Source organism: Equus asinus, chromosome 17 (genome assembly GCF_041296235.1).
Source record: "Equus asinus isolate D_3611 breed Donkey chromosome 17, EquAss-T2T_v2, whole genome shotgun sequence".
Classification (NCBI taxonomy): domain Eukaryota; kingdom Metazoa; phylum Chordata; class Mammalia; order Perissodactyla; family Equidae; genus Equus; species Equus asinus.
The window spans coordinates 42964429-42974087 of record NC_091806.1 but is presented as its reverse complement, the minus strand read 5'-3'; positions in this window follow the sequence as shown (position 1 = coordinate 42974087).

The following is a 9659-nucleotide window of genomic DNA, read 5'->3' as shown; positions in this document are numbered from 1 at the left end:
ATGAATGTGGCTACAGGAAGGTGGGCTTGTTGGCTCACAGGTACCTGGGACTCACCTTGGATACCCAGCTTCAGCAGCATAGAGGCAAAGCCAGGTGTCCAGGAAGAGAGACGTTGGTGAGTTGTTGCCCTGAGTTACGGACCAGGGCCATCCAGCTGCTTGGGGAGGCCAGAGAAGAACAGATTTGCACAGATACTTCCCAGAGGAAAATAGATGAAGGGTCAATCACGTGGAAAAGTGCTTGCTATCATTAGTAGAAACTACTGACGTCAATACGCTACTACTACACACCTGTCAGAACAGCTAAAATAAAAAAGGTTGACAGCACCAGACGTTGGTGTGGATGTGGAGGAACTGAACTCACACATTTTTGGTGAGAGTGTGAAATGGTACATCACTTGGCAAAAAGGTCTATACAATGAAACATATATCCATCTGATGACACAGCAATCCCGCTTTTAGGTCTTTACTCAAGAGAAATGAAAATAGACGCCCACGAGACTTGTAAAGAGTGTTCATAGCAGATTTATTCATAATATCCCAAGCCAGTGAAAGCCCAGGGTTCCACCAAATGGAAAACGGATAAATAAACTGTCGTATATTCATACAAGAAAATATTACTCAGCAATGAAAAGGAACAAACTAGGCTTATGCAACAATATGAATAAATCTCAGAAACATTTTGCTGAGTGGAAGAAGCTTTACACAGAATAGTACACACGACATGCTTTCATTTATACGAAGTTCTAAAACAAGCAAACAATCTACGATGAGAAAAAATTAGGACAGTGGTGACCTCCAGGGTGGGGGTGGAAGTCGGGGCAGGGATTGACTGGGAAGGGGCACAGGGAACTTTCTGGCACGTTGATAATGTTTTGTATCTCAATGGGGGTTTGGGTTTTACAGGTATGTGCATTTGTCAAAACTCAGCAAATGTACGCTTAAGTTTTGGGCATTTCGTTTTATGTAAATTTTATCTCAAAAGAAACAACTTGTAGGGGCTGGCCCGGTGGCATAGTGGTTAAGTTTGCATGCTGGCTTAGGTGGCCCAGGGTTTGTGGGTTCGGATCCCAGGCACAGACCTACACACTGCTTGTCAGGCCATGCTCTGGCTGTGTCCCACGGGCAGAATAGAGAAAGACTGGCATAGACGTTAGCTTAGCAATGATCTTCCTCAAGCAAAAAGAGGAAGATTGGCAATGGGTATTAGCTCAGGGCCAATCTTCCTCACCAAAAAAAAAAAGAAAGAAAGAAAAAGAAAAGTTGTAAATCAACATTGATCTCTACTTTGTTTTGTTTTGTTTTTTTGAGGAAGATTAGCCCTGAGCTAACTACTGCCAATCCTCCTCTTTTTGCTGAGGAAGACTGGCCCTGACCTAACATCCATGCCCATCTTCCTCTACTTTATACGTGGGACGCCTCCCACAGCATGGCTTTTGCTAAGCGTGCCATGTCTGCACCTGGGACCCAAACCGGCGAACCCTGGGCCGCTGAGAAGCAGAACATGCAAACTTAATCGCTGTGCCACCGGGCCGGCCCGATCTCTGCTTAATGATGTGTATGCTGAAGTATTTAGAGGGAAGTATACTGATGTCTGATAACGATAGAGTCTAGGAGGTGGGCATTCAACTTCTCTGTATGTTTGAAGATTTTCACAATAATTTTTTTTATATTGAGACAAAAATCACTTGGGATCCTTGGTACAAATGCAGAGTGGCTGTTGTGCCCCACCCTCCCCACCCCCCCGGAATGTGACTCCCTGGGGCCGGGCCTGGGACCCCGTGTCTAGAACAGGTTACAGGGAGAATTCTCTAGGGGCTCAGTCTCCCAGTTAGGTCCGAACGCAAAACCTTCTCAGCCAGTACTCTTCTGAGGGGGTCTCTCCAGCATCTGTCTCCCCTCCTTCCTGGGGTTCTCCGCTTCTGTCCCATAGCAGCCACCGCCTGCAGGAATCAGCTCTCATTATCAAAAGCACAAAGGCCTCCAAGGTCTAAGCTGAGCCCAGAAGGACAAGGCCTCTTTGAGCCGCCCTAGCCCACCCCACCGCCTCCCTGAGCTCTACAAGGCTCACACCTGGGGGCTCACCAGCTCAGACACCCAAAAGGCAAAGCAGGAGAGACAACTGGCCAACCAAATGATAGTCTCCACCCTCAGGAGACCTCCCTGCCCCCAGCGCCCGGGGCTGCTTCTCTGAGCTGGGTCAGCCCTCCCTGGGGCCCTGCCTGGCCAGTCTCTGGCCTCCAGCCTCCCCGAGCTGAAGGCCGAGGGCTGCAGCCTGGTGGGTAATGAGCCTGGGAAGCCCACAGGGAAGTGGTGGGGGCTCAGGGGCGGCGGAGCCCCAGCTGCTGAGGAAGTGGCTCAGTCCCTCGGCCTGGGAGATGACAGCCGCAGAGCTTCAGGGAGCAGCGGCTCTTAAAGGTGACAAGATCCCATTCTGACCCTCTCAGGGAGGTCGCAGGCCTGCCTGGGGAGTGTCCCAAGAGCTGCAGGGGACTCCCTTGCTCCCGGCATTCCACGGTTCCTTCCCACATCCTGGGCTTCTTTACAGGTCATGCTCAGCATTTGTTCTGTCCTCTGGGGCTCCCTGGTGGAACCACTCAGTGGGAAGGGTGCCACTTAAGGTCCCGCATGACCAGGCCCCTCTGAGAAGCCCTATAGGAGTCTCTGGGAGAAAAGGACCAGGAGGGGGTACAGTAAGCCCAGCTCCAGCTCAGAGCAAGTGAGACGCTAGTCAAGACAAAGGAAATCCCCTGAAGATGGTCAGATGGTTGTGATAAACCGCAGCAATGACGCCCCCTTGACAGTGATCGGCCCTGGGCTTGGCTGTGAGAAGTACCTGGATTGTAGCCACAGCCACACAAGGGAAATGCATCATCCAGAGGCTCGCCGAGTGTGGTCCCCACCAGCAGCATCAGCATCACCTGGGAACTTACTTTCCTTGTTCGACAAGTAAATTCTCAGGGCCCCTCTTCCCCAGACTTAGGAATCAGAGACTTAGGGATCAGGCCCAGCAATCTACAAGCTCTCTAGTTGATTCTGATCCACGTAAGTTTACGAACTAGAGCTGGGCTGCCAGAAAACTTCCTTCATTCACAAACTCATTCATATTCATCAGCACCTCCTATATGCTAGGCCCTGTGTCAAGCCCCATGAGGAGCCCGAAGTGGGGCAAATTATAGTTCCTACCCTCTAGGCAGACTGACCAGTTAAGTACAAAGCAGGGCAAAGAGCCCCAGGAAAGAGTGGATCTTTCTGGCTAGGAGAATTAAAGAGGGCTTCCCAGAGGAGGTGACCTTTGAGCTGGGCCTTGAAGGATGAGTTAGAATCCATAGGCAGGGGCCAGCTCTGTGGCTGAGTGGTTAAATTCGAGTGCTCTGCTGCGGCAGCCCAGGGTTTGGATCCTGGGCGCGGACATGGCACCGCTCGTCAGGCCACGTTGAGGAGGCGTCCCACATCCCACAACTAGAAGTACCTGCAACTAAGATATACAACTGTGTACGGTCTCGGGGCGGGTGGGGCAGTTGGGAAATAAAGCAGGAAAAAAAAAAAAGATTGGCAACAATTGTTAGCCCAGGTGCCAATCTTTGAAAAAAAAAAAAAAGAATCCATAGGCAGAAAAGGAAGGGACCAGGGGAGGGTTCCAGGAACATTTTTCTGAAGCCAAAATCAAACTTTTAAAAGTATCTTATTACTTTGGGGATAAATTCAAATGCTTCAGCATCAGCTTCTCCATGATCTAGCCCCTGTCTGCCTCATCAACCCCATCTCCAGCCACTTCACACCTGCATTCATGTATCTGAGTAAAGCTGAACTTCTCATGGACGCATATACACACAGCATGTGATTTCTTGTTGCCAGGCCTTTGCTCATGCTGTCCCTTCTGTCTGGAATACCTTCTCTGTGTCTCTTAGCCTAATACCCACCCATTCTTCAGGGCTCATTTCAGTGTTTTCTCTTCCAGGAAGCCCTCCTGACTCCTGGCTGGTTGAGTTCCATTCTCTAGGCCCCCCCAAGTCTTCAAACACAGGTGCATGAACGCCCTTACTGCATTGTATTAAAAATCTGCTTTATATGAATCCGTCTGTTAGAATGTGAAATCCGTGTCAGTAGGCATCTCCTTCAACTTTGTGACCCTAGAGCCTAGCACAGTCCCTGGCATGCAGCGGGCTTTCAATAAATATTTATTTTGCAAAGGAAAGACGTAAGGGAGAATGTTAAATAGGAGGACCAGGAAAAAAACAATGGCAGGGATGATGAAGTCTGGCCTTTTGCACATTCCGAAGACAAAGGTACAAAATGTTTTCCTCTCCACAAAACCTGGAACAGAAGAAGGTGCTTAGCAGCCAGGAGCGTCTTGCCACCTGCTTGCTGGCTTGACAGATCTGGCACATGTGCTTTGAATCCAGTTGTCATCTGCTGAGCGTTGCTGCTAAAATGTTCCAGTATGCGAGGATGAATCCACATAAGTCTCTTTAGCACTGTAAGTTGGTTTCTGAGTTGGGGCACAGGTTGATTAATTCCCAAGAACCCCAAGGGCACGTGAAAAGATGCTCAACATCATTAGTCATTAGGGAAATACAAATTAGATCTACAGCCAGGTATCATCCACATCTATTAGGATGGCAAACATTTTAAAAACTGAAAATACCAAGTGCTGGTGAGGATGCAAAGCAAATGCAACTCACCCCCTCTGCGTGCGGGAATGCAAAACGGTGCAGCCACTCTGGAAGACAGCTTGGTGGTTTCTTACAAAGCTAAACATACGCTTACCATATAACCCAACAATCCCACTTCTAGGTTTTACTCTAGAAATATGAAAACTTAAGTTCACACAATAACCTATATGTGATTGCTTATAGAAGCTCTACTCAAATGGCCAAAAATTGGAAACGATCCGAACATCCCTCAATAGGTGAATGACAAACGAATGGTGGTATATCCATACAATAGAATACTACTCAGTTATAAAAAGGAATGAACTACTGATACATGCGACAACATGGATAAATCTAAATGCATTACGCTAAGAGAAAGACCCCAGGGGCTGGCCCCGGGCAGAGTGGTTACGTTCATGCACTCCGCTTTGGCGGCCCAGGGTTTCGCCGGTTCAGATCCTGGGCGCGGACATGGCACCGCTCAACAAGCCACTCTGAGGCGACGTCCCACGTGCCACAACTAGAAGGACCCACAACTAAAAAATATACACCTACGTACCAGGGGGCTTTGGGGAGAAAAAGGAAAAAATAAAAACCTAAAAAAAAAAGACTCCAATTCCAAAAAGTGACATACTGTATGACTCCATTTATATGACATTTTGGAAAAGGCAAAGCTTTAGGAACGGAGAACAGGTTGCTAGGGGTTTGACTACAAAGGCGCAACATGAGGGAATTTCTTTGAGTGATGGAACTATTCTCTATCCTGATCTATCCTTGAATCTACGCATATGTGAAAAATCATAGACGTACACACCCAAACTGGTGAATTATGGTACTATATGTAAATCAAAAACAATTTTTAATACCAGTTTAAAGAAACAAAGAATCCCAAGGGACAAGGCAGTCAACGGGCCCATATGTGGCTTCCCCTCACTGTCACATCTGTAGTGGCCAGTGTCTGTCCCACCTCTAGCTCTTCAGACAGGGCCAGCAGGCCTGTACAACCCTCCAGGGTGGCTCACAAAAGCAATCTCCAGGATGATGTCACAGGATTGAACACACCCCCAAACAATCCTCCAACCAGTTTGATTTCAATGTCATCTCCATGATGAGGCAGTTGACTTTGCCTTGTTCACCAAGGTATCCCCAAGGACCTAGCACAATGCTTGTAAATAATAGTTAATCAGTATTTGTTATCCCTTTATCTTACTGCCTCCAAACTCCTGAATCCACCTCCTTCACTTAAATACTCACCTCAGCCCCCTTCTCCAATAATATCACTTACTCTAACTCCTCTCCTGGAATTTTGGCACTTAACATTCCTGCTCAGGGGTTGGCTCTGCCCCTCTTCCGGCTCTTCCGGCCTAAGGGTCTCCTGCTGTCGCAGGTGAGAATTCCTCCCTCTCGCTGCATTTCCATTATGGCCCCTTAGCCAGAGGCCCAGAGGAAGCAGCCCTGTCGTCTTCACAAAGGATGGTGCCCAATATGGGGCTGGCGCCCTCCACGGCGGGAAGGAAATGCCCAGGGGGCCTTACCAGGTGCTGCTCCCACCCCTCAACAGCGGTGTGTGTGTTCGTGTCTGCCAGGAGCCACTTCGGTTCAATCTCACTCACTCAAAGTGTTGGTGTGTTCCTTTTATCTCACTTGACATCCCGTAGTTGCAGATGACGGGAAGTGGGATGTTCAGCCATTTGGGGTGTAAGAAAGCCCTCTGGTTGGAGTCCCCTGGGTTTCTGCCTATTTCCCTCCAGGATGGTTGAAATTGAAGTCTATTTGTTTCCAAATAGTGGTTATTTCCTCTGTCCTTCATACCTGGCCAGGGGCCCTCCTCCACAAGACATCATCATGCACGTTATCCAGGTGGCCATTTAAGACTCATGACTTTCGTCACCACAATCTTAGGTGCAAATCATATCAACGTAGGTAGATTACAAGTAAACAGCACAGGTACAGAACAGTTTTCTCCAGCTTTATGAGAAACCTGATTCCTTTACTCTGTGTGGAACCCATCCCCACCCCATCCAAAGAAGAAAGATCTTTCTCTTGGTTCCCAGACGTGGCGAGCACAAGGGATAGGGACCCAACAGCAGCCAAAAGGCAGCCCTGCGCTGGAACTCAAGTCTTATCAATTTGGTCAACTTTTACTCTATGCCAAGCAAGGTTAGAGTGACAAATGTATGGCTCAAGAGTTGTGCCTGTCCACAAATGTGTTAGCTTCAGTCCATACAGTGTATTCGTTTTTCAGTTAGTTGCCAACATTTTTAAGTTGAGAGATTTCCCATGGAAATCAGATCTGGCATCACCAGGCCACACTTCCCACAGGCCTCCCTTCAGTGAGAGACTGGATAGCAGATGCCGTCTTGAGATGGGACAGGTGCCCTCCTGAGCTCCTCCCCTCTCCTCCCCCCTCCCCCACTTCTTCCTTTTCCTGCCTTGCTTTCCCAGGCCGTTGCACATACTACCCAGTAGCAGGCGCCCTGTTGCCCTGAGTATGAAAAGACATATAAGACTCAGCCTTCAAGGAGTGTAGTATCTGGGCATGCGGAATAGGGTTTTAGAATGGGGTGAGTTTTGGGGGCCAGGGTTCAGATCCTGCATGCAGACATGGCACGGCTCAGTAGGCCACGTTGAGGTGACGTCCCACATGCCACAACTGGAAGGACCCACAACTAAAATATACAACTATGTATGGGGGGGGGGGCGTGTGTGTAGGGATTTGGGGAGAAAAAAAAGAAGACTGGCAACAGTTGTTAGCTCAGGTGCCAATCTTTAAAAAAAAGGGGGGGGTGACAGAAATAAAACCACACATCTATGGACAGCTTATCTTTGACAAAGGAGCTGAGGGCATACAATGGAGAAAAGAAAGTCTTTTCAACAAATGGTGCTGGGAAAACTGGAAAGCCACATGTAAAAGAATGAAAATTGACCATTCTTTTTCACCATTCACCAAAATAAACTCAAAATGGATCAAAGACCTAAAGGTGAGACCTGAAACCATAAGGCTTCTGGAAGAAAACGTAGGCAGTACACTCTTTGACATCAGTATTAAAAGGATCTTTTCGGACACCACGCCTTCTCAGAGAAGGGAAACAATAGAAAGAATAAATAAATGGGACTTCATCAGACTAAAGAGCTTCTTCAAGGCAAATGAAAACAGGATTGAAACAAAAAAACAACCCACTAACTGGGAAAAAATATTTGCAAGTCATATATCTGACAAAGGCTTAATATCCAGAATATATAAAGAACTCTCGCAACCCAACAACAAAACATCAAACAACCCAATCAAAAAATGGGCTGGAGACATGAACAGACATTTCTCCAAAGAAGATATACTGATGGCCAATAGGCACATGAAAAGATGCTCATCATCGCTGATCATCAGGGAAACGCAAATCAAAACTACACTAAGATATCACCTTACACCCGTTAGAATGACAAAAATATCCAAAACTAATAGTAACAAATGTTGGAGAGGTTGCGGAGAAAAAGGAACCCTCATACACTGCTGGTGGGAATGCAAACTGGTGCAGCCACTATGGAAAACAGTATGGAGATTCCTCAAAAAATTAAAAATAGAACTACCATACGATCCAGCCATCCCACTACTGGGTATTTATCCAAAGAGCTTGAAGTCAGCAATCCCAAAAGTCCTATGCACCCCAATGTTTATTGCAGCATTATTTACAATAGCCAAGACATGGAAGCAACCTAAGTGCCCAGCAACAGACGAATGGATAAAGAAGATGTGGTACAGGGGCTGGCCCCGTGGCCGAGTGGTTAGGTTTGCGCGCTCCGCTGCAGGCGGCCCAGTGTTTCATTGGTTCAAATCCTGGGCGCGGACACGGCACTGCTCATCAAACCACGCTGAGGCAGCGTCCCACATGCCACAACTAGAAGGACCCACAACAAAGAATATACAACTATGTACCTGGGGGCTTTGGGGAGAAAAAGGAAAAAAATAAAATCTTAAAAAAAAAAAAAGGATGTGGTACATATATACAATGGAATACTACTCAGCTGTAAAACAAAACAAAATCATTCCATTTGCAATAACATGGATGGACCTTGAGGGAATTATGTTAAGTGAAATAAGCCAGCGAGAGAAGGATAATCTGTGTATGACTCCACTCATATGAGGAATTTAAAACTATGGACTAAGAACAGTTTAGTGGATATCAGGGGAAAGGTGGGGTGGGGGGTGGGCACAAAGGGTGAAGAGGTGCACCTACAACATGACTGACAAACATTAATGTACGACTGAAATTTCACAAGATTGTAACCTATCATTAACCCAATAAAAAAATAAAATAAAATAAAATAAAAAGGGGGGGTGAGTTTATGGGTGGGGGAGGCATTTCATGGAACTACACGAGCTGCAAAGACGGAGGCAGGACAATACAATAGGACTATAGGGATAAGAGCTGCGGCCACTGGCTACCTCTGAAGTGGGCAGGTCCATCGTCGGGAATGCAGCCCACCCAGCAGAGGACGGGCCAGATCGCTTAGTAATTCACAAGGCCCTGAGAATTGGATCAGCGGGAAGTGGAACAGAAAGTGCTAGGCTTTGGAATCCCACAGACCCGTGTTCGAGTCCTGGCTTATGCACGAGTCGCTCCCATTCCCGGGCCTCCGTTAAACTGGGATAGTCACCACGGCGTTACGGCACCGGGGTGAGGATTAAAGGAAAGCGTGTGCGGAAAGCGTCTGCACGATGCTCGGCACACAGGAGGGACTCCGCAGTCGACAGCTCCCGACCCGACCACAGCTGGCACGTAGCATGCGCGAAATGAACCTTCGGGGGCCAGGTCCCGGAACGACTGAGATGCGCCGGGAGTCGGTGATGCGGAAAATGGGGCTGCGCGCCGCTCCCCACCTCGCGCACCCCACGGGCGGCGTCGCAGCGGCGCGCACGCGCACACCGGGGCCAAGCCTCGGAGCATGCGCCCACCAGGATGGGGCGGGGGACAACTGAACGCAGCAGCTGCGCGTGCGCAGAAGGCC